The sequence below is a fragment of the Cryptomeria japonica genome, chromosome 7 (assembly GCF_030272615.1).
Source record: "Cryptomeria japonica chromosome 7, Sugi_1.0, whole genome shotgun sequence".
In the NCBI taxonomy this organism is placed as follows: Eukaryota; Viridiplantae; Streptophyta; class Pinopsida; order Cupressales; family Cupressaceae; genus Cryptomeria; species Cryptomeria japonica.
The window spans coordinates 156,986,971-157,014,413 of record NC_081411.1 but is presented as its reverse complement, the minus strand read 5'-3'; positions in this window follow the sequence as shown (position 1 = coordinate 157,014,413).

Genomic DNA, 27,443 nt, shown 5'->3' with positions numbered 1-27,443 from the left:
TGTTTCTTTGTCTCCCATTTTTAATGTTGCATATTTGATTGCTTTCAAGGGGCAGCCACCTGAGGAGATTCAAATAGTTTCAGATGTTCCACAATCCCTTTCTGATCTATCTCTCCTTTCTCTTTCTATTCCCCAAGCAGAATAGGTTCTAGACTCCAGGATTCTCAAAAAGATAAGGAATCACACCTATATGGAGCATCTACTCAAATAGAAAGATAAGCATATCTCACAGGCCGAATGGATACCTGAACTAACATTTTGAAGTTTGGTATCCTTTCGTCTTTTCTACCTCAAGGAGTCACATGACTTCTTTGTTTTGGGGGGAGTATGGTGCAGGAGCACCTAGTTGAGCAAAACTCTCCTTTTTGAGTAATTTATGATTTCATGTTTGTAATGTCTTGTGAAAGGTTTTTAATGTTTTTTTAGGTTGTTGTGTGTCTTTTCTAGTGGTTTTGATCTCATTTTGGGCTCAAGAGGTCAAGTTTTGCCTTTCAGGCTTTGAGTTGACAATTTTGGCAAAAATGTGCAAAATTGCCAAAAAGCTCTTCTAATGTTTTCCAAAGCATTGAAACATGTTTGATAAGTTCTTTTAACCATGTCTAAGGTGTTTAGATGAGTTGACTAGGTTAGGTTGTCAAAAATGTCCTTTGGAGCAGGAAATGTTGTCATTTAAGGTTGTAAAATTATCAAAGTTGTCATTTTTTTTTATTTTTCTTGCAAAATGAAGTTGTGGAAGCCTCATGTCCATACTGGGGATTGATAACTAGATGGAAAAACTATAAAAGGCCTCCCTTTTCCTTGGAAAGGGTTGGTGATTCTATGAACAAGAGATTCCTAATAGAAATCATGAAATTTTGGCTTTTATCAATGTTTTTTCTTCCTTTGAGTAACAGTCTGTACTGTAGCTTTTCTCTTCCATAATGTGCCTTTGGAAAGTGTGCATAATAGTTGTACAATTATCTCTAAGTGCTTGTTGTTCTGGTTTCCTTTGGCAATTTGATTGTACAAAATTATTTCACTTTTGTGTGTTCTCTGCCCTGTCAAGGGTTTGAGGTTACAAAATGCAACAAGTTGACTAATCCAGGTCTGGGATCCCACAAAATGGATTTAGTCAAGTTTTTATGCATGTATATAGTGCACATATTCTTTATTTTATGCCAAAAGTGTGCTTGGAGGATGGATTTGAGTTGAAGACTAGGCAAGTATTGATTACTCGGCTAGTAGCATGATCAAAAACTCAAAATTTGCATCCAAAAGAAATTTGGAGTGAAAAAATGTATGAGGCAGAGGTTTGGACATATGGCCAAGGGTGTTGAGAATAATCTTGGTTTGCTAGAGAAGCTTATCCATATTAACCATTCTCAGTTTGTAAGCAAAATAGTGAGTTCACTGTTTTTGTGAATTGTGTTTGCCAAAATGCTCAGGGAATTTTTCAAATCATAATCCAAGCCTTATAACTATGAAGGCTATGTAATAGGAAATTTCATTAGTGTTTTGTAGACCTCATTGAGGTATAGTTCCAGTTCAATCCCCTTGTTATGCAGGTCCAAAGATGTGGCAGCAGCTGACTGCTAAAAGGGCAGCATTTTAACAGTGACAGTGACATTTCACCTCTTTTCTCATATTTTTGCCAAGTGTTTGGCATAATTCTTGTATGGAAGAGGTAGGGAACACATGTTGAAGACATGTTAGACATCTTATGAAGATCTAGGTACTTGTAGTGGTGCACAAGAATGCAAACCTAGTGGTTACACTTGAAAACCCTCCAAAACCCTACTTTTAAGCCCAAATTTGTGGACAGTCACTAAACCTGGTTAATGGAGCCTAAAACCTAAAAAATATTTGAGCCTAGACCTCTAAACAATCATCCAAGATAAGCTTGTGGGAGGTTTTAACCATCATTGAGCAGAATACGCAAAAATTTGGCAATTACCCCTCCACGGGCTAGTAGTCCTTTTTGACTATTTTTATCAAAAAGTATGAGCCCGATTGCAAGGAGGATTTTGGGACTTATGGAACTTTGTGTGATTGCTCTAAAATATTGAAGCAAGTGTATTTGAGACCTTGGGTAGTGTGTAATCTCATTTGGGGGTTTTGACCTTTGATTGGTGAGTTGGGTAAGCTAAGAGCTATAAGCCTTAAACTAATTTGGTTGTCAAATCTTCAGTAAAAACTTGTTGCCTCCACATGACCATGTTGGAATTTCCTAATGTAAATTGAAAACAATAAGTTGAATGTCCAGTATGTCAGGGGTTGAGAAATGTGTAGATGGGTGAAGTGTGGAGGTGGAGTGAGTTTGAGCAAGGTTGTGAGCTTTTACCAAGAAGGGAGGTTGATGGTGGAGACTTGTAGAGAGACCTATCAATTATAACTAATCTTGTTATTGCAAACATAAGGATCAGACATAAACAATACCTTTTTGTTTCCTTTTGTGACCTCTTGACCAAAATTGGCCTTTTGAGTAATTACCCCGCAACCTCCCTATCAGTTTGCTTTTTTGGTCGAGGATTCACGCATTTAGTCACTCAGAGAAGCACTTATATTCAATAGGTTAATGCTTTTGGAAGTTAGGTTAGCACTTTTTGTCGAGGATTCACACATTTTGTCACTCAGGACAACGCTTTTGTGTCTCAGATTCATGATTTTTTGCTATAGGTTAGCGCTTTTGAGTTGAAAGATAGCACTTTTGTTAGATTAACACTTCTGTTCAATTTCCAAGCAAAATTTCTTTAAACTTTCAATATGCTAACAAACATTTTTGTAGGTCCGAATGTTCAAGAACTGAGCATTTCAAAACTACTGACATATTTGTGTGCAGGGTTATTTTGAAGTAAAATTCATGCATTTCCTCAACATAGTTAATTAGGAGTTTATTTTGGAGAGTAAAATATCATATCTTGTTCATCTATTCTAACTAGGAGGATAATCGACAACATGTAACTTGCATTTGAGTGTTCTCCTTAAAGTAGTTGCACATAGATTCTTAGAAGGCTTAAAATAAACTATTGTCTTCCGTGTTTGTTGAAGTAGTAGGCAAGTATGCTCTCACCCTCATACGGTGATCAGAAAACAAGACCTATTTCCTTCATGTGTAACCTTTAGAGGGCCTGCCTTCCTGAGCTACCTTGAGGGGGTCAATGAGAGGGGAACGACCCAAGTGGAAATGGGCTAATACTGAGTCCTTCTTATTCACTCTAAATAAATTATATTTGTGATGAAATTCATAAACATGTGTTGATTAGTTCATACTGACATAGTTTCCCCATAAACGCTATGGAGTGTAATCTCTATAAGTTGGGAACCTTTTGTATAGTATAAAGTGTCACATGTATGGCCACATGACTAGAAGCCCTTACTGAAAACTATTTGTATTACCTACCAAAATCCTTTTAATTGTCGGTGCATGAGGTCAGACCTCTGAAGCGGCTCACATACATACAATTCTTATTAGAGATATGAAGTTTTCCATGGGGAGTTTTCATGGAAACTGGTGCTTGGCTGACCCAGAGAAGTGAGTGTCGAGGGTGGAGCCAGTGGGGTCAAGCACCTAAATATCTACTTTGAATAGCGTAGCCTTAGGGGAAACCCCAGGTAAGATTCAACAATTATTGTCTCAGCCTACCATAAGATTTGTGTTTGCTTATACATTTTTCTTTCCAAACATTGTGTCTTTTGTGTCTACAAAAATGTTCTCAAAATGGTCAAAAACTTGAAAATCATCATTCTGAAATGAGTCAAAAATTTGACAACTTGAAGGAAAATTGAAAAATCTTTTCAACACAAACAAAATAATGCATTTGTTATATAGAACAACACATTTGCTGTGCAGAACAATGCTTTTGATCAATAGTACAACACTTTTAAGCTCTAGAATCACACATTTTCTCATTAAAACAATGCTTTTACACCTGAAACAATATTTTTGCACCGTAGTTTAGTGTATTTATGATACAGAGAAGCACTTTTATCCCATAGAACAACGTATTTGTCATGCAGGTTAGTGCTTTTAAACAATAGGCTAGCGCAAACATTTATCCGCATCTACAATAGTGAGCATTTCCGCATATGAAACCAAAAATTCAATATCATTTCCAGATACCCAATTTCGAGAAGATCTCATTTTAACTATCATAGACTTCATAGCTAGTCAAGCAAACAAGGTCTTCTAACAAAATTAGAGGAATATCATCTAGTGATCTAAGTTTCACAATTTCAACCAATATCAACATCAGATACTTACTCTAGCTATCCAAGTTAGTCAAATATACCTAGTTTCCAATATCATGGAGCTTTATCATATCATTTCACATACTTAGTCACATCAATAGGGAAATATTGAACCCTCTATTCGACTAGTAAGCTTGGGTGTCAAAACAAGGTATTTGTTATCAAGTCAACCTAAATAAAAAACATCAACTTTGATCACTCACATGCCCATACCTCGTCGCTTGAAAAGAAGAGTCTTAGTCAAAGGAATTGAGTCCTAGCATAAATCAAGATCAAGATATCATGATTATCCAATCTAATCCCAATTTCTATCAAGATCCCACCTGTCAAGAATCTTATGATGATTCCCTAAGCTTTTGGTATTCCATCCATGATGATCCTCTTTCATCTCAAGAATAGATTCTCATTCAACATCCATCTCCTAAGTAAGAGAATGATATCCCTTCCATCTCCACCAAGGATCTAATTCAAAATCAAGAAAAAATCTCAAATGATCCTATTCCAAGTCAAGATCAAGGTATCCCTTCATCCTCCAAATCCATTTTAGGTCCTTTCATTCCAAAGTCAAAGCCTTCCTTCTATCCATCTTAGGACCTTACATCCACCCATCCAAAATACCCCCATATCATTCCTATCCATACATGGTTCTCATTCCTTTTGGAAGAAATTTGGATATCAAGAATAAAATCCATAAGTCTAAATATCAACATGCACCCAAATATCTACATGTTCAATCTAAAAGAAATTTCAAATCAAAAAAAAAAATGATCCAAAAGCAAAAACCAATATCCAAAAGTCTACAAAAACCCTTTAAGAAAGAAGAAAAGTCAAAATCAATGGGGAGACCCATAAAAGCATTACAATCCAAAGAACAATCAAAACTGGCATCTAGACTTGTTGTTCCAAAAGATTCCTACAACCATCTATCTAAACATCTCCCACTTTCCAAATCTATTTGTCCATCATTTCCTTTATCTATTTTGGGTCCTTATGCCTCAAAATTAAATTTTTCTCCATCACTTCATCACCTCTCAAGTTGTGTACCAATGCTCTGTTAGGGTTTCAAGCAGATCCGAAGCAAATATGAACTAACAATTATATGCAGATTTAAATACAAAAGATAAAGAAATAAAACAGGACACAGATAACACAGAGATTTAACGTGGTTCACTCAGAATGGGTTACGTCCACCATACACAGCCGTCCAATCTTTCTTATTATCTAGCAAAAACAGTACATCAACCTTACCATGCCTTGAGCATCCCAGCTGCTTATAACATGCGTTTTTAGGGCAACAAACAAAGTCGGCATTTTTTAGGGTTTTATTACAATGTCGGTTTTCATCAACAAAAAATGGCAAAAAAAAAATTTCTCGGGGGCTGTCGCCCCCGAACCCCTGCCTGAGGCCCGGCCCGGCCCCGGACCCTGGAAAGGATATGTGCTAAGTGTACAGTACTTTGCTAATCAGTCGCCACATTTCAACAATCTCCCACTTGGAGACTGATCAGGCTCCACACCAAACAATCTCCCACTTGGAGACTGATACTACATGACACCACTGTACATGCAACATTCGCTGGATAAAACACTAGGACTTGACTGGTATAAATTCCACAATTATCAATCAAGAAGACCAATAGAAACTGATGAAGAAATCAGCTTCTCCTGTGGAACTGCCTTTGTGAACATATCGGCAGGATTCTCACTTGTGTGAATCTTCTCAAGCCGTAACTGACCCTCCTCCAAAATAGTCCGGATGAAGTGGTACCTGAGCTGAATGTGCTTTGTCCTTGAATGAAAAGCAGAGTTCTTCGCAAGATGAATGGCACTCTGGCTATCAGTATACAATGGGCTATCCTCTTGTGTCTAACCCAATTCCTTCATAAAACATTGCAACCAAATCATCTCCTTGTTGGCTTCTGTAGCAGCAACATACTCAGCTTCAGTAGTTGAAAGTGCAACAACCTTTTGCAGCCTAGAAATCCAACTGACTGCAGTTCCCCCTATAGTAAAAACATACCCTGTAGTACTCCTCCATGAATCAATATCACCCGCCAGATCAATGTCAACAAATCCACTTAGAGCAGCATTAGATCCTTTGAAACATAATGCCTTCGTAGTAGTTCCTTTCAAATACCGAAGAATCCATTTCACAGCATTCCAATGTTCCATACCCGGATTACTCATAAACCTGCTCACAACTCCCACTGCATGTGCAATATCTGGCCTTGTGCATACCATTGCATACATCAGATTGCCAACAGCTGATGAATACGAGATGTTAGACATTTTATTAACCTCTTCCTGTGCCTTTGGGCACATCTCCTTAGTCAATTTGAAATGACTAGCCAAAGGTGTACTAACTGCTTTTGCATCCTGCATGTTAAATCTTTTCAACACCTTCTTTATATACTCACTTTGGGACAAATTCAAGGTTCTATTTTTTCCTATCCCATGTAATCCTCATACCGAGAATTTGCTTAGCTACACCCAAATCCTTCATAGCAAATGACCTGGCTAATTTCTGTTTAAGATCATTTATATGTTGCATGTTAGACCCAACAACAAGCATGTCATCAACATAAAGCAATAGGATAATATAACTGCCATTATCAAATCTCTTAAAATATACACAATGATCAGAATGACATCTATGATAACCGTGTTCAGCCATGAAACTATCAAATTTTAAATACCATTGTCGGGGTGCTTGCTTTAGGCCATACAGACTTTTCTTCAACCTGCACACCAAGTTCTCCTTACCTTTGACCTCATATCCCTGTGGTTGCAACATGTAAATTTCCTCCTCCAAATCTCCATGGAGAAAAGCTGTTTTGACATCTAATTGTTCAAGATGTAAATCATCTGCAGCCACAAGACTAAGTACAGTTCTAATTGAAGTCATTTTTACAACTGGAGAAAATATTTCATCATAATCTATACCCTTTTTCTGTGCAAAACCTTTTACCACAAGTCTGGCCTTATATCTTTTCTGACCTCCTTCCTCCTCCTTCAGTTGATAAACCCATTTGTTAGGCAAGGATTTTTTTTCTGCAGGTAAAGGAACTAAGTCCCAAGTCTTATTTTTCATCAGGGAGTCCATCTCCTCTTTCATGCCTAGCTGCCACTGTTGTTTGACATCCACCTGCATTGCTTCTTCATATTCTTCTGGTTCACCAGAATCTATTAATAAAATAGAATACAAAGAAGGAGAAAATCTTTCAGGGGGTCTACTTGTCATCGTAGAACGTCTAACACTTGCAGGAGTTTGTGGGACAATCTGTTGTTGCTGAGCATCAGGTACCTGTGGCATTTCATTTTCAGGAATCTCATCCAACACCACATATTCTTATTTGTCCTGTTCATGCTTCTTTTCCTGCATCTGTTCTTTATACATAACCTTCTCATTGAATATAACATCTCTACTTCTAATTATTTTCTTATTTTCAAAATCCCATAACCGATAGCCATATTCATCTATCCCATATCCAATGAAGGTACATTTCTGAGATTTAGCATCAAGCTTGGTTCTGTTTTCTTTATCAACATGGACAAAAGCTTCGCAACCAAAAGTTTTTAGAAAAGAATAATTTACCTTTTTACCAGTCCATGCTTCCTCTGGAATACCACCATCCAAAGGGGTTGAAGGTCCTCTATTTATCAAATAGACAGCAGTATGTACAACATCTGCCCAAAAATGTAAGGGCAATCCAGCATGCAATCTCATGCTCCTCGCACGTTCCACGATGGTCCTATTCATTCTCTCTGACACACCATTTTCCTGTGGAGTTCCTGGAACTGTCTTCTGCTTTCGAATCCCATTTAAGGAACAGTAATCTTCAAATGCTTTGCTGCAATACTCACCTCCATTATCCGATCTGAGACACTTCAACTTTTTTCCTGTCTCATTCTCAACCAAAGCTTTCCATTTCTTAAAAGTTTCAAAAACATCTGATTTTTGTTTTAGGAAATATACCCATGTTTTTCTGGTTGAGTCATCAATAAAAATAACATAATAACAAGAGCCACCAAGAGATGATACCTGAGCCGGTCCCCATACATCTGAATGTACAAGCTCTAACTTCTCACTCTTCTTCTCTTTCCCAACCTTGAGAAATTTGACTCTTTTCTGTTTACCATAAACACAGTTCTCATAGAACTCTAAATCAATCTTCTTTAGTCCTGGCAATAGATTTTTGGAGTGAAGGATTTTCATCCCTTTCTCACTCATGTGCCCAAGCCTATGGTGCCACATTATCGAATCTGTTCTTGCAACATTTATTGTTGTTGTCCCTGTAGTAACTTTATCTGTAGCAGCTAAGGTAGAGTAAGTGTTACCAGTACACAGATATAATGTGCCTACCTTTGCACCTTTAGCTACTACTAATGATCCTTTAGTGACCTTCCACATACTGTCTGAGAAGGTAACTATGCAACCTTCACTACCTAGTTGCCCTGCAGAAAATAAATTTCTTCTTGAATTAGGAACATGTCTTACCTCCTGCAGAAACCAGTCATTACCATTCTGCAACTTGATCTTTGTCTTTCCTTTTCCAACAATTTGACAGGGCTCATCATCACCCAGATATACCTGTCCAAAATCACCTTGAACATAATCTAGAAAATATTTTCTATGGGGTGTAGCATGAAATGAAGCCCCAGAATCTATTACCCAAGAATCATTAACATTATCCAAACATAAGATTAAAGCATCTTGTAAAGTATTACTTGCAATATTAGCTTCCTTACTATCATTTTCATTTTTGTCTCCTTCTTTGTTTTTTCGAGACCAACAATCTTTCTTTAGATGACCAGGCTTTCCGCAGTACTAGCAATCTTTCTTTCCTCTAGATTGAGAGCGTCCTTTCTTTGACTTCCCTCGTGACTTCTCATTCCCAGGGCCTTTTCCTCTTTCCTTTGATCTTCCTCTGTTCTCCACATTCAAAACACTACCCGATGATGTTGGAGTCTCACCTGTGCTTTTCCTTCGCATTTCCTCGCTTAGGATAACACCAACAATATCATCAAATACCAAAGTATTTTTACCAGAGACAGAGTTACTTACAGCCATAACCAAGCTATTCCAGCTTTCTGGCAAAGAACATAAAATCAAGAGAGCCCTAACCTCTTCTGCAAAGGTAATTTTTACCGAAGACAATTGACTGGTAATTGTATTAAATTCATTTAAGTGCTCCGCTATAGATCCTCCCTCACTCATTTTCAAATTAAACAAACGCTTCATAAGAAATACCTTATTCGATGCCGAGGGTTTCTCATACAGCTTAGCCAATGTTGCCATCAAATCTACAGTCATTTTTGCTTCTATTATATTGAATGCTACAGACGCCACAAGGCACAATCGAATGGAGCCTAGTGCCTTTCTATCTAAAATGTCCCACTCTTCATCTGATATTGTGGTTGGTTTCTTTGCCTTTCCTTCCAATGGCCACCACAAATCCTTTTGATATAGGTAATCCTCCAGCTGCATTTTCCATAACTGATAATTCTGGCCGTTAAACTTTTTGACCTTGAATTTGGAATCCTCCATTGCTCCCACTCAAATCTAAAAGTCCTGCCAATTTACAGAAAACCTCACTCTGATACCAATTGTTAGGGTTTCAAGCAGATCCGAAGCAAATATGAACTAACAATTATATGTAGCTTTAAATACAAAAGATAAAGAAATAAAACAGGACACAGATAACAAAGAGATTTAACGTGGTTCACCCAAAATGGGTTACGTCCACCATACACAGCCGTCCAATCTTTCTTATTATCTAGCAAAAATAGTACATCAACCTTACCATGCCTTGAGCATCCCAGCCGCTTATAACATGCATTTTTAGGGCAACAAACAAAGTCGGCCTTTTTTAGGGTTTTATTACAATGTCAGTTTTCATCAACAAAAAATGGCAAAAAAAAAATTTCTCGGGGGATGCCGCCCCCGAACCCCTGCCCGGGGCCCGGCCCGACCCCGGACCCCGGTGAAGATACGTGTTGAGTGTACAGTACTTTGCTGATCAGTCACCACATTTCAACATGCTCATCTTGAAAACATTTCCATCTATCCTTGCACAAATATTCAAAGATTATATCTATTATCCAACACCTCTTTTCCATTCTTCCACTCATTTCATTCAATCCTTTGCATAAATCTGTTATCTGTGAAATAGAATTTTGTGTCATTTTGTCACTTGCTCACCCACACTCGATTTTATGTTCAGTCCATTTCCTAGATATTTATTCATGAAATGCTTCAGAACCTGAGGTTGTTCCTCTTTAACATTATTTTTTGGTTGGGATGGACACTCAATCTAGAATGGAAGCACTTATCGTGTCTTAGTAGTGACATCTTTTGATTACTATATCTCACACACTTAATCAATTGCTCTTAATCATTGTGATCTTTTAGTTGAAGACATGGCTAATGAAAAGTCTTCTAAAATCTTGCTTCAGTGCCACTGTAATTATCAAACGCATGCAAGTTTTATCACTTACAAACCAATGAAAGAAAAATAAGAAGAGAAAATGGCAATATCAAAAGATCAAAAATATGAGCATGAAAATAAATATCAAGAAAAGAAAAGAAAAATGCAATGAAATGCAATATCAAAAAGCTTGGCTATGGGAATATTCAAATAACTCCATTGAGGCTATGGATTCCTGGTTGGAAATGGAGCAATATTTGCGATATTGCAGTGATAACCTCATTAGAGATATGGACACTTGTTGGCAATGATGCTCTATTTGGGATGCTTTTGAAGTCAGGGTTACTCATGTAGCTAGCCATGTTGGATTATGAAGATTATAATGATCATATGAGTTGCAATGAACTCACTTTTAGACACATGGGTAATCAAATACTAAGTACCTTGATCCATTTTGAGATTCTTCTTCCATTTTGAGTGTGCTTCCTAGTCACAAGATATGTTTGGTTTAGTTTTTTGTAGGTTCTAAGTGTGGGTTGGGTTTCTATCTTTGAAAAGCTCATGGACACTTATTCGGGTGGTGCTAGATGTTGTGACAATCATACATATTGCCTTTTTGCAAATGAAGACCTCTCTGCTTGGGGGAAAAATTTCATCCACACAATTCTTCATACCATTTCTCCCCTTATCCCTCCTCCAATATCCATTACCCTATCTAACTTCATCATTATCTAAAATTTTGCTTCACCTTATCCATACCCTCTAGTCCATATCATCTATCCTATCTATTCATTGCTTCCACCATCCCCCCCAATCTATGATCTTGTTTCTCTTATCCATATCCTATCTCTACCTATATCCTCTTTTCCATCATTGATCTTGATCAAAAACTAAGCACAAAACACGATTTCGAAAAGCTCTTGACGTTTCCCATTATGTCCCATAATAAGCTACCTCCATCTTTCACCCATTTATCTTCACTTCAAAGTTCACTCATCCATTCAAAATATTCCTTGTCTTGCTAGACATTGGGAAAAACAAATACATATTGTTTCTAACTCAAAAATTCTAAAAATCACAAAATGTCCAAAACTAAAAATTAAAAAAATTGACAAAATCAAATTAAAAATTAAAAATCAAAGCATGACAACATAGATGATCCATCAAATCATATCAACAATAGGAAAACTCTCAAGGTCTATAATCAAACTGATCAACATGTCTAGTTAATCAATCCATCTATCAACATCAACATGTTATATAGGGAAAGGTACGCTTGAAACCAGACAGATCGGTCTTATATGAGGTATCATGCTTTGGAACTAGACATTCCTATCAATCATTGAACAATCAAAATAATGACATAGATCAGTGTAACTGTGGGATTTTTTCCTAGTTAGTCTTGTCTTTATCAATTGATGGTAGGACATGTTTCCTATCTTTAAAAATACAAAAAAATCAAATATGGAAAAAATGCAATAAATTTAGATAGTGAAAACTGTTGGCATATGTGTAGAGTATGATGACATGATGATATTGTATGTTGTCATTGATGTCAGTATGCTAAAGAGTGAACCGGTATATTGAAGTAAGCAATTGGCAAGAGAACCGGTATGATGTTGTGAATCGGTATATGTGAAAAAGTGAAGCGGTATGTTGGAATGTGAACCGGTATATGGAATGTTTTGTATCAAGGTTTCATATGGTATGACTACCAGTTGGTAGTCTTAGCTTAAGGGTTTTCGGTTGAAGCATTCCAAGCTTGTGTGATTCAACCGATGACATCATGTGATGAGTTAGCATTGTAATGAAGAACAGACTATGTTGCCATGTTGGCCTTGTGCGCGTGAAGGATCATGCATGAAGGAGATTGATCATATCTACCTCGGGAATGTGTGAAGTCTCTGTAAATGGTGGAGAACACATGATGGGTTATCAGCCTCTAAGAAGCGGTGAAGAACAAACACTAGAGAAGGTCTTCAGATCTGTTCAAAACTGTTGTAATCACTGCAATATGTTCAACGGTTAGGATTGAACCGACTGAATTGCTTAACCTAAATGTTTAGGGTTTAGGGTTTATGCTACCGACCTATCTGTTTCCTATAAGGTCAATGTTGTTTTTCATGTTGAAGTTGTTGGCAAATGTTGTGGGTGTGTATCCAAGTGTAGAGATACGTGAATCTTGCCAGACTAGATAAGACAATAGATACCTACAAAGTGTGATTGTAGAAGGAAGGAACTAAAGCAAATCTGCATTAGCATTGAGTGATGTTACCAAATCATTGTAATACCTATTGACCTCTAACCACTTCAATAGTTGGAAAATCCCTTAACAGGGTAGCTTTAACTGACTTTCTGTAAATCCTTTAACAGGGTGACTCAAAATCATTGAGTTCTTAAAATCCTCTAGCAAGGTAACCTTTAACAGGGTTTAACCCTTAACCGAGTATTTTAGCCATCCTTTAACAGAGTGATCCCTAGCAGGATCAGTTCCTAACAGAACCTATTCTAATAGTCTTTAACCGGACTAGGCTTCTAACAGAGCGGACTTCGAAAGGGTTCAAAGAATAGCTTGTGGGTATTCATCCCCATCATGGTTTTTCCCAGTTGGGTTTCCACGTGAAAAATATGTGTGTCCACTATGATGCCTTTTCATGTGATGCTTTGTTATTTTCTATCAAGTGGTAAATCATGTTGAACTAGCAAGTTATTATATTTCTGATGGTAGAGTATTTGTTTATGCGTAAGGGTGAAGTGGAAATAAGATGTTAGATTGTGTGGAAAGCTATGAGTTACTGGTTTATGTCTTTCACATTCTTACTGTGTTTAACCGGTAGTAATCTGGTTTAGACAGGTGTTATTGCTTGCCAGTAAAGTGTAGTGTTTTCAGTCAAACCAGTTCAAGGAAAAGTGTTTTTGCCTGTACTGATTCACCACCCCCCCCTCTCAGTACCAATTTGGTACTAACTGTTCATCATTGATTCATCACCATTCATCTTCACTTCAAAGTTCACTCATCCATTCAAAATATTCCTTGTCTTGCTAGACATTGGGACAAACAAATACATATTGTTTCTAATTAAAAAATTCTAAAAATCACAAAATGTCCAAAACTAAAAATTAAAAAAATCGACAAAATCAAATTAAAAATTAAAAATCAAAGCATGACAACATAGACCATCCATCAAATCATATCAACAACAAGAAAACTCTCAAGGTCTATAATCAAATTGATCAACATGTCTAGTTAATCAATCCATCTATCAACATCAACATGTTATATAGGGAAAGGTATGCTTGAAACCAAACAAATTGATCTTATATGCGGTACTAACTCTTTGGAACCAGACATTCCTATCAATCATTGAACAATCAAAACAATGACATAGATAAGTGTAACTACGGGGTTTTTTCCTAGTTAGTCTTGTCTTTATCAATTGATGGCAGGACATGTTTCCTCTCTTTAAAAATACAAAAAAATCAAATATGGAAAAAATGCAATAAATTTAGATAGTGAAAACCTAGTAAACAGACGCTATCTAAAAGTAAGTTCTTCCATCCATGAGATTGCTTCGCGCACCTATCGACTCCATCATTTGCATTTATTGTTTCCATCTATCCTAGCTTCTCCATTTTATCTTTCGAATTCATTGCTTTGAACCATTTACCAGGAAATATGCAACTTATCAACAGTTTTCAATCTTTGATTTACTTAGTGTAGTCATTGTCTTGCATTTTATCATTCATATTTGCATTATATCCTGCCATGGTTTGGATTTTGATCATTTTTTCATACATGCATAATAAAGTTTTGTTTTTGTTGGGGGAAAAATCCTAAAATCCTTTTGCTAAAGTGATCTTTTAAAGCTTTGAAAATCCAAAACATTTGGAAAACTTAGAAAAACCAAAACACCTAGGGTTTTGAAATAGATAATGAGCAACAAGGCAATGAAGATCAAGGTATTTGTAATAAACTAAATTGTGAAACTCAGAATACGAGGAATTAACCAGAAAGTAATGAAGGATTATCAATGATTATTCATCAAGTTGGTTATATCAGTTAATGACCACGAGAACATGTGTATGACATACAAAATTCAATGTTTATATCTTGATTTTTTTCTAATCATGTACCCTATGCAACTCAAGGATGTCCATGACTAGAGTAGCTATGATGGGGCATGCTTATTTTCTTTGTTTGATGTATGTGATTTATCTCTTAGTAAGGTATGTACTTGTCTAAGGATATGATCAGAAAAAAATCGAGGAGGACATTCCAAGTCATGCATGAAAGGGGATAATCCTTGTCTGTTCTGCAAGAAATACTCAGGTCAGCTTGATTCATCATATCAAGTTGCTTGTATTAACATGCTATATCAAAAGCCATGTAAGAAGTACTCAAGTCAACTTGAATTATTATGTCAAGTTGTTTGTATTTTCTTACAACATTTAAAAAGCTCAATGATGAAATCAAGCACTGTTATAAGACAACATATGAAGAATGGAAGAATCATTTTAGTTAGATCATTTTAGATTAGCTCATTATTCATCTACATTATAAGCATTCATTTTTAGTTTCATTATAAGCATTTCATTCCATTTAGAGATCAACGGTGATAAATAAATATTGAGTATACTTGGACAAACAAAAACAATTTGCATTTGATATTTGTAGGTTCATTTATTTTTAGAATCATTTCAATTATTATCATTCATTTCATTTAGTTGCATTCAATCATTTGCATTAGTTTGCATTTCATTAAGTGCATTTTATTGATCCTGCGTAGTATATCATTTTTATTTGCATTAGGTTCATTATCATTCTAGTTCATTTTTATTCATTAAGGTCATTTAATTGTATATTTGCATTTAGATTCATTTATCATATCATTTTAAGCATTTCACAATATCATCTCATTTATATAAGCATATGCATCATCATATAGGCATTCATCACATGAGTTTAATCAAGCACATCATTTAAGTAAAGTATTATAGAATCATTTTCATTATGCATCCATGATCATTAAAATCAAAAATCAAATTCATCATCATTGCATCATATAGAACATCATCATCATGAAAATAAAGAAAGAGTAGATCATGATAACATCATCCATCCAATCAATGCATATATAATCTATGTAATCAATGCATATAGATCATCATCATCAAAGTAGCATGCATAATAAATCATATAATCAATATCATATAGATTTCATGTATGCATATCATCATAAAACAGTAAACAGTCCAAGTACATAATTATATCAAAGAAATAATCAATAAAATACAATGTCCCATGATACAAATCAAAGTCTCTTATCAATATGTCAACTAGGATGAAGATAACCACTCTTTTTAGATGTTGTAGGCCTTGTTGTGTTGGAAATTGACACTCATTGGATTCATTTTATTTTCATTGATGGAAACAAGATCAAATGGAAGTCATATACAGGCACTAAGAGGCATATACCAGTAGACACCGACTTTGGAGCATTTAGGGCTACACTAGCACCGGGACCGGCATCAATACTTCAAGGAAGCTGACATCAAGGAAGATTTATTTAGTAAATCATTTTGTAATTATTGTCAAGGCCAACATTGAATATCTTTTTGTAATGTATTGTAAGCCGACATAAGGCATACTATCTGTAATGGGTATATAGGTCAGTCTGCTAGGTCATTTTAAAAATATAGAGGAACATGATATGGATATATGAAAATAAAGAAAAACTGTATAATGCGAAGTATATGTATGAAGATCATTTTGTATGTGAATGTTATATCATGTAATGATCTATAGATAGTTTGGAAAGCATTCTTGGAGGAGAAGATATATTGGTAGTCGTGTTCAGGGCTTATGAATCAATACAAAGCAGAGCTAGAACCGAAACTCTATTTGGCATAGCAGATGCATTCTTGAGTACATTTTCACTGTTTTACTTTAGCAGAAAGATTGTAGTTGGTGAGGCTCTTTAGTGATGAGCATTATGCTCTAGACAGTGTGCTTTCCTGCATGTGCAGGCCCACATTATATGTAATATATTTTCATATGGCCAGTGCACTGATATTGTGGGTCACAAATCCCATCGTGGTTTTTTCTCTTTGAGGTTTTCCATGTATAAATTTTGTGTGTTATGGTGTTCATTTATGTGGATAGTTTATTTGCTTCTTGTTATATGTTTATTTGTTTACCAGTTTATATGTGTATGGTATAAAAGGATAAAATCTTATCATACTGGCAGAACACTGATTCAACCCTCCCCCCCCCCCCTCTCAGTGTTCTTGGATCCCAACAATTGGTATCAGAGCTTGGTACGTTAGAAGAATTTTAACAGCTTGAGGAAGATCCTGAAACCATAATCTTTGAACATGGATATGGAGAAGCAAATTGAGATGGTTCTTGAGGATTATGATGTTGAAAGGATAAAGAACTCGAAATTGCAAGATGAATTGAATTCTGCTAATGTATTCATTATTATCCTACAAGAAAGGTTATCATCAGCTCAAGCCAAGAGAAAATAACTTTTGCAAAACCCAGGTGATGAGGAGAAGAATGCACTTAAGGAACAATGTCAGAAACTAAGTCAAGCAAACATTCTCATGAAAAATGAAATGCAAGATCTGACTATGAGGTTATCAAAAGATATTGAGGATAGAAATAAGAAGGAAGATAATCCTGTTATATCTTTGAAGAACAAATTTGATGAATGTGGCAGATTGACTCATGAGAATAATTTGTTGAGAACTAATTTGGCACACTCCTGGAACAATGAACAAGAACTTGAAAGACAAATAACTACTCTGAGAGATGATCTAACTACTACAAGTTAGTATAAAGAAAAATTTAGGATCAATGTTGCACAGTTGGATGACTTATTGAAAAGATAAAGACAAATTGATGATTCTAGAGGACTTGGATTTGTACAAGGTGAAAGCTTTGGTACTGCAAATGAAGATCAGACAACCAGTATGTAGAACTCATCAGAACAGAGGAAAATGGTAAGGCAATCTAATGCTTATAAATTAAATGGTAGATGTTTTGTTTGTAATAAATTTGGACATATGGCTAAACAATGTAGAAATAAAGCAAATCAAAAATACAATTATGTTCCCTTTCAATGCACAAACTGCAAGAAATATGGTCATAGATCAGAAGATTGTAGAATGAATGTTAAATGTCATGCATGTGGAAAGTTTGGACATTTTTCTAATCATTGTAGGTCAAGAAATGATATCGAATATGTCAAAGAAATTAAAAAGAACAATGTTACATGTTATGCATGCAACAAAATAGGTCACATTGCTAAGTATTGCACAAGCAAGACTCAACCAGTTAGTAATGATAAAGATAATGAGAAAGGAAAGTGGAAAGTAGATGAAATACAACAAGATCACACCAAGAGATGGGTTAGAAAATCTGAAGAACCAAGTGGAGATGGATCTACACTAGTAACTCCACCAGTAGAACAAGGTATTCCTCCACCGGCAAGAAATTCCACCAGTAACTAAGGCATAATCCTTAGGGGTTGGCAAAGTCATTGCAAAATATTGCATATTACCCCAGAGGATATCTAAAAGAGATCTAGAGAGTTGTGTTCATCATTGATGAAGGTTCACTCGGCACAAGACTATGAAATTGACATCCACTAGGGTTGTTCATGAAGCATTTATTACAGAGAAAGATTAGGGTTTTATTTGCTGATAAAAAGGGTAAGTGAATTCATTTTCACTCACCGAGCATTCAAGCATTTTGAGCAAAGGAAAGGCAAATTTCAGGTGAATTAAGAGCAAACAAAAGCATTGTCAAAAGATTTTGAGCAATTTTCTAAGAAGCACTCAATATTCCACTAGCGTTCACTTTCAGGTATTCTTCAAAATGGCATCTAGATCTTGAGCTCCTAATTTCATTGCAAATCCCACCATTGTCAAAGTTAAGGATAGGTTAAGGCCCGTATTCAAGGAGGCTCTCAAAATTTGTAAGAAAGAAGACTTTGCGGGAGCATTTTCTAGTGTTCCTGATGGCATGATGTATGTTGAAGATGTGAGGGCATACATTCATTGCACCCTGGAGGATTTGGGCATAGAGGACATCAAAAGAATGTATCAATCAGTGATACTAGGAGAATCCAAAACCATCAAGCTAGAATACAAAGAAATTGAGGATCTAGGGTTAATCAGTATTCTGTACATACCGGAATTCAAAGATAAGGTTATCAGATACATTCTGAGAAGGGTTCACAACGATTTTATTTGGCTGGATCGGCCTTACATGATCATGAAGGAGGCTATTCAAGAAGTCATTGACTTACCCAAAGTCGGACAAAAACCTGGCAAGAAAGTTTCCAACAATGAGGTCAAAAAACTCACCGGTGCAACTCTTGATAGAAGATCAATGAGGATCGACACAATCACTAACACTGATGTGAAATTTGCAAGCATGATATTAGGTTATAAGGTAACTCAATCCAACCGATTGAATTATGTTGCTAGTTCAGGTATTCATGTTGCATATGAGATGCTGAGAAATGATGTATAGTATGATTTATGTGAATGGATGAGGAGTGAATTGATGTTAAACCTTGGAAAGATCAAGCGAGTTAAGAAAGGCACTTTTAGATATGGAAATTTGATTGTTTGTTTAATGCTTTACTTCTTGAATGAGCTACCTAGTCTAGGGAAGAAGCGTTGGGCTCATGACATACCGGTAGGTATGAAGATCAAGGAAGAAATCACCAGTCTTCGTACCGATAGAGATGAGAAAATTTGGGGGTATTTCTAAACATTCCAAGAAAACATGAGGAAAAGGGAGAGAATATCAAAGAACATTTTGGAGAAGTACTCCACTGATATCTGTTTTATGGTAAAAACCGATGAAACTCTTATGGAAGAAGTTGAACCTAGGACCATATGGGTTATAGAGCTTGGATATGAGGTAGATGACACTATTTTTTAACTCTATGGAAAAATGTTGTTAGATGCCCCATTAGATGATAAAACAAAGCATTTTGGTATGGCAAGAGAGAAGGCCCTTGAAGTGAAAACCAGTTTTAACAAGAAGAGAAGAGAGAAGAAAATAGAAAAGATGTTTGCATATGTACAAGATGTAATTCATAAGATAGACACTCAACTGGGATCTGGATCCAAACAAGGAACAAAACCAACAGAGGCTAGTACTGCAGAAGTGAAGAAGCCTGAAGCTTTATTTTCCCCTATCACTTCTGATTCTGACCTTGAGGATAATGAACCTCTAGCTTTTAGAAGGGTACAAAGGAAGAAAGTGCTACAACCACCAGTAGAGCAAAAGAAGGTGGAGCCTAGGAAGAGACTTGTTAGAAAGGTAACTAAGCCTACTGCATCTCCACCGCCAGAAAGGAAGCCTATGCAAAAGAGGAAACCAGTCACACCTACACCAGCAACCCCAAGAAAAAAGAAGGGTGATGATACTAAAACCCGTAAGATCACAATGACTTGTGCTGAGCTTATTGATGAAATTACAAAAGATGGAATTTTGAAAAATGTATCTAAATATTATGAAGACTTAGAAGAAAATGAGAAAAATAAAATAGAAGAGGCTACTTCATTGTATATAGACATTTATAAGAAAGCCTTAGTTGAAATTTTGAAGGAGATACCACTATCCTTGTATAATAAACTTGAGGCTAGAAGACTTGACGCTGTCAAGAGGGATAAGGAGATTAAGGAAGTAGCACTTTTGGAAATGTGTGGTGTTGTAAACAATGAGGAAATGGAAAGATGAATAGATTTTGCAAATAGGACAATTTTTAGTAGTAAACCCTGATAGATAAGCCTTATGATGGGTAGAGTAAATGAGGTGATAAATGAGACTAGTAAGGGTTGGACCAAATTATTTCAGAAAAATCCAGATTTTCTCACATCTCAAGAAGAATTTGCAAAAGAAACAACTTCCACTATTCCCACAAAATCAAAAGGGAAAGGTATTTTGGGCAGTTCAACTCCAATTTTGACACAACTGGCAGTAAAGGAAAGTGTAAAATCTGAACTGGCAAAAACCATTTTTTAGCAAGGCAATGTACATGACACTCTAAATATTATGGATAATACTCCACCGATAGTAACTGACACTGCACCAAGTGGCAAAGCCACCGGTGTATAAGAGGTTGAGGATGATAAGGTAAAAGCAACTGAGTCTATACTGACAGTTAAAACTGATTCCCCAACAAAGGTTTTGGCAATTAACACTTCTCAAGTTGAGAAGAAATCAGTCTCTGAGATGAGTCCGATTGAATTGATGATGATTGTTACTCAAAACTTATTGAAGGAGGGTACTACATATAAAGGAATAATTGATCAATTGGTCACAGTGTTGTACAGATTGATACCTAACTGTCAGATTGAAGATGGAGAAAGCCCTTCCGGCAAGCTCAAGACTCTAACAAATCAGATTTCTAGCAAAATTCAATCTCTGAAGCAGATTGCTATCATGCCCAAACTTTTGGGCACAAACGGGATAATTTTTTTTTTTTAAATACTTAACCTAATACAACTAACCTAATTAAAATAATGCAAAACTAGTTTAGTCTTAACTATGTTTGAGTGATTTCAATAACTACACTAATTTGGCAAAAAATCATCTAAGTTTAAAGCGCAATTATAATTTTCCAATAGAATTAATATTATCTTCCATTAATAAATAATTAAACTCACTTTAACAAATAATCTCCAAATTAATTGATAGGGAATATTAATAATTCTCATCTAGTCCTTTATTTGCCTAGGGTCTAAATTAATTTGCCCTAGCTCTTAGATTAAATAAACCTATTAAATAAAATTTCCATAGATTAAAATACCTTATAATTTAAAATTTAAAAGGGGCCAACTTGACCCTACATATATCATTTTATTTCCCCCAAGGATTTATCCTCCCAAAGAGTTTTAAAATCTTCTTATTAAAATGCTTCTACATTCATATAATAATTAAAAGTACATTAATTAACTTACAAATAACTATTTTGATTCCATATAAATATAAAATTTAATTACATATATATATATATATATATATATATATATATATATATATATATATATATATATATATGTAATTATATATATATATATATATGTGTGTGTGTGTGTGTGTATAGATAAGACATATATATATTTATATATCTAAACAAGTGTGAGGGAATGTAACAATATATTCACACACACACACACACACACACATATATGTTTATACCCAAGGATTAATGGAGTTCTTTTTCTTTATTTACTTTTAAAAGAACCTAAGAGGGTTCATGAGCTAACCCTATTCTCTTTCCTTTTTATTTTTTTCTTTTTACCTCACATATTCTTTTCTTTTATTCCTATTTGTATTTTGCCCTAACCCAAAATTAGGGTTAGGGCATGTGTGTAATATTCTTATTTTGTGTGTGCTGTGTGTGAGTGAGTTTTCTTTTTTTTTGTGTGTGTGTGTGCAGGTGTGGGAGCGGTTGCCATGGGAGGCGGCGCCTATTTTATTTCTCACAGCAGGGTTTGGAGTTCGCACAGGGCCGAGCCGGGCATTCCATGGAAGAGGGAGGAGGCGGTGCAGGGGTGCACCCATAGGCTGGGAATAGCTCCGCCCATGGCTGCAGTGCTCCGCAAACTGTGGATGTCGCCGCCCACAGCTGCAGTGACCCGCAGACTATGGACGACGCCGCCCATAGCTGCGGCTCTCCCGCAGACTGTGGACATCGCTACCCACAGCTGCGGGCTCCCGCAAACTATGGATGTCACCGCCTATAGCTGCGAGCTCCCATAGACTGTGGATGTCGCCGCCCACAACTGTGGCCCTCTCTCTTTCTTCATTGCAAATTTTTTTTTTTAAGGTTTTTTTTTTTTTTTTTTAAATTCTATTTCTTTAAAATGTGTTTTATATATATATATATATATATATATGTAAGTATATTTATATATATATATAAGTATATTTATATATATATATATAAGTATATTTATATATATATATATTTGAAATATGTAGACTTCAGAATAAGACATTTAAATGAATAAAAGGTATATATATATATATATATATATATATATATATTGCTCTTTCTTTTTATAACTCATTTAGGCATTCTTATGAGTTTTCTTTTTAACTTTAAAATACATACAGAGATTTTTTTTCTAATATTACTTGTAGTATGTTAAAGGGGAAATATCCTTTTTTTTTATAAGGTTGGAAAATTTATGTTTTATATTCTTTTTTTTTTTTGTTTTAAGTATTCTGAAACTAATAGCTACAATGCATTCTAACAACAAGCTTAAATATAATCTTTTGTGGTAAACAAATTAAAACTAGAACTATATGCTAATCTTTTTTTTATAAAATAAGCTACTACTATAGGATTTATTTTCTACATTAAATGAAAGAATAAATGGCAGATTTAATTTAATTGCAGCAGCATAAATAATACCAGAATCTAATATATGAACTTTCATATACCATTTCTATCTTGCATAAGGAATAAAATGAGCCTTTATTTGCAGAATAAATATAAATGCAACAACTTTATTTTTTTTTTGTAAATGAGGATTTTAATACAACTCATATATTTCATCTTCCCCTTGCAAAACATAACCAAATAGAAGAAATACATTTATTTAAGCAAATTAAAATACAAAGTAAATATTATTACAAATCGGTTTGAAACCCCAACTAGAATTTCCCTTCCATAGGACTATGAATAAATACATACACTTCTTTTCTTTTGGAAAATAAATACAACAATGGCTCTTCTTTTTTGCTACAAAATAAATGCATTTTTTTTTTTTTTTTTATGGAAACTTTTTTTTGGAACTTAGAACAACAACTAATTTGTTCATCTTTTCTTTCCCATCCCGAGCAACCTACAATAAAAATACAACTTGACCATGGAGAGCTCACCTCCTAGCCTAGGCTTACTAGAAGCCGCCCCCGATCTTGGAGAACCAAGCACTAGACAGGTCACAAACAAACAAACAAGGGGCAAACACTCAACATGCATTTTCCCATCCCAAGCTACACTCTCACCACAACTTGTGATGAACTTTCCACGGGTGGAAGTGGACCAAATACCATTGGGGAGATTGCAAGCATAATACAACTCAAGCCACCTCATGGCAAAGCAAAATACAACAAATTCATCTCCACACCTTATGCCCCCCAAAGGCAAAGCCATATTTTCTCCCCTTATGGCCCCCAAATGCATACACAAGGCTATGCAGCAAGGGTCATAAAGGACACCCTTGAGATCACTCTCCATAAGGAGAGCCTCTCACCCAAGGTTGTCATACTTCTTCCACCCCAAGACCATCCTACTCTCCCAAGAGTAGGAGGCCTTGGACACTCCCAAAACAAGAACACATAAACAAAGAACAAGGAAAGGAAACATTTACACTTTTCTCCTACAAAACAAATTACATATACACATCTCCTCATACAAGCATTTCTTTCTTTCAAAACAACATAAACAACATAAACAAAAGGAAGTAAAACCAACCTTAATCTGCCAATAGGTATGATAGACTTAGTTGGGGATGAGCAGCCCAAATCCACACAAAAATCCTTCACCAACACTTCACCAAGAATTCTATCCTACAACTATTTTCAAAAAAATGCATAATCTCCAACAATGGAGAGTGGGTGATTACTCACTAAGTCCCTAATCCTTGCCTAAGAAGGCCTCTCTCACACTTCCCAACCCCTTGGGTAAGGTGAGAGTTCCCATTGGTTGCTCTTCCCAACCTCTTACATGTTGCTAAAACTGGAAAGGGAAAAGGTGAGAGAGGATGGAGAAGAGAGTTTGACATCAAAAGGGAAGGTTGTCTATCCTAGGAGGAACCTTCTAAGTTGAATTTTCGCTCACCTTGGGAAAACCACTTTTTGAGGTGACTAAACAGTCACATGGGAGTAGTCACATGTTTAAAAATACCCCTAACCCATAGGTATACCCTTTGGACCTTTGGAAAAGCCCTAAAACTGACCCTAGGAGTCCATTTGACCCCTTAGAAACCCAACTGAAGTTAACCTACGGGTCAAGCCTAAGTTGACCACTCCCAAGACTCCCTACCCAAGGCAAATTTTGGACCACACTCATGTGTTTGAATGGCTTTGGTAGAAACAAAACTCCCTCCAAGAGACAAGTCAAAATCAATGACACTAATCAGCACATGTGTCAAGTGACACAATAAAATACAATATAAAAATCACACATGGAATTTGTCTCTTGTAGGATTACACATATACATAAAATCAGTTTAACAACCATGCATCATTTACTTTCACAAATAAAATACAATACAAACGGGGTGTTGTCTCTCCAAATAGACAACCCTTGGCTTAACAAACGTACATAGGTCTAGGTTTGGTTCTCCATATTATTTCCATGGTCACATGGATAATTTTCCTGCGCATCTCAATTAACACATTAGTAATTCCAAATAATCACAATTATATATATAATTAAACACATGGATTTCATTGCACATCAAACACTCATACATTTGACAATAATAATTCAATATCCCATTCATTTAAATTTGATTCCACATAAGCAATTATCATAATCCTCAAAATTGAACCATTCATATAATAAGCATCCTATTTCTATCATCAGAATGAAGTCCTGCAAATCCAATATTGACATACATCATTTCAAAATGATCCTATTCTAGCTACATATAAAGTTTCATAATCATAATGCATAAAATGAAGCATCAATATACGTCAATGTGATCCAAATCATGGAATCATATAGGTTCTAAATCCATAATGCATAAAATAAAGCATCCATAATAGTCTCAATATGAAAATAACAGAAAATGTCAAGCTGAGTCGAGGTAGGGCCTCACAATTGCAGACTGACGGGTTTTGGAAAAGTTCAAAACAGCTAAAAGAATAGCTTTTGATCAGATCATAGATACTGAGAATAAGAAATTAAATATAAACTTATTCTTATTGAGGTTTGTTTAAAATAATGTACAAATATCTACAGAGTGTGTTGCAATATAGAAATTCTTACAACTAATGTAAATGAAAAATTGAAGGAGTTATATGACAAGATAGATAACATTGCTAATTCTTTTGATGGATTAACTGCACTGACCATATCTGTTGATGGACAAATTTTGTCCTTGGAGAGCCAAATTTTTTCTTTGGAGAAAGAGAAAGATAAAATCATTCACAGGGCAAGAAGTCTTAGAGGACTGGTAAGTCCCAAATTAGATTCTTTGGGTGTTCATAAGAGAGAGTGCATGGACATGATAGCTAAACCCACACCGACAGAAGTCAAATAGAAGGAAACACTCACACACTTACCAAGTGGACTAGTATCCATTTCTGAGACTTTCAAAAATAGCTAGGATACATATCTTTAGTTATTGGATAAGGCATACCCAAAAAACTTGAAGTTGGTTAAGCTCCAATGAAATTAACAGTATTCATTTATTCTTTTGTTCTGAAATTCTTTCAATTCTTTCACCGGTCTTTGGAATTAATGTCAAAGGGGGAGTATGTATATATGTGAAAAATATTAGAAAATACTAGATAAAAACACATGGGAAAGATATTAGGATATCAAAAGGAGTGTATTTCTCAGGGGGAGCATATTTCAGTTGAACCGACAGGGAATCCCTTTTTCACATGAGTGTTGCCATCAATGGAAAAGGGGGAGATTGTTGGCAATTGACACTCATTGGATTGATTTTGTTGTCATTGATGGCAACAAGATCAGATGGAAGTCATATAACAGCACTAGGAGGCATATACCAGCAGACACCAGCTTTGGAGCATTTAGGGCTACACCGACACCAACACCAGCACCGACATCAATGCTTCAAGGAAGCCGACATCAAGGAAGATTTATTTAGTAAATCATTTTATAATTATTGTCGAGGCCGACATTAAATATCTTTCTGTAATGTAATGTAAGCCAACATAAGGCATAATGTTTGTAATGGGTATATAGGTTAGTCTTCTAGGTCATTTTGAAAATATAGAGGAACATGATATGGATATAGGAATATTTAGTAGAACTGTATAATGTGAAGTATATGTACGAATATCATTTTGTATGTGAATGTTATATCATGCAATGATATGTAGATAGCTTGGAAAGAATTCTTGGAGGAGAAGAGATATCAAGAGTAGTGTCCAGGGCTTGTGAATCGGTATAGAGCAGAGCTAGAACCGAAACTCTATTTGGCATAGCAGATGCATTCTTGAGTTCATTTTCAATGTTTTACTTTAGCAGAAAGCTTGTAGTCAGTGAGGCTCTTTAGTGATGAGCAATATGCTCTAGACAGTGTGTCTTCTTGCATGTGCAGGCCCCCATTATATGTAATATATTTTCATATGGCCAGTGAACTAATATTGTGGGTCACAAATCCCACTGTGGTTTTTCCTCTTTGAGGTTTTCCATGTACAAATTATGTGTTATGGTGTTCATTTATGTGGATGGATTATTTTCTTCTTGTTATATGTTTATTTGTTTACCGTTTTATATGTGTATAGTATAAAAGGATAAAAGCTTATCATACCAGTAGAACACTGATTCACCCCCCCTCTTAGTGTTCTTGGATCCCAACACGTTGATCCTCTTTCTCCCTTCTGGATGAATCAATACATCTAGATCCTCTTGCAACATGATATCAATAAAATGTCAGTTCTTGATCCAATCAATCGCTTTGATCAGTCAATCAACTATCCTATCCACTCACTTGAGATTTCTATCAATCTCTTTGACCACATATTAGTGATGTTCATTCATCATGAGG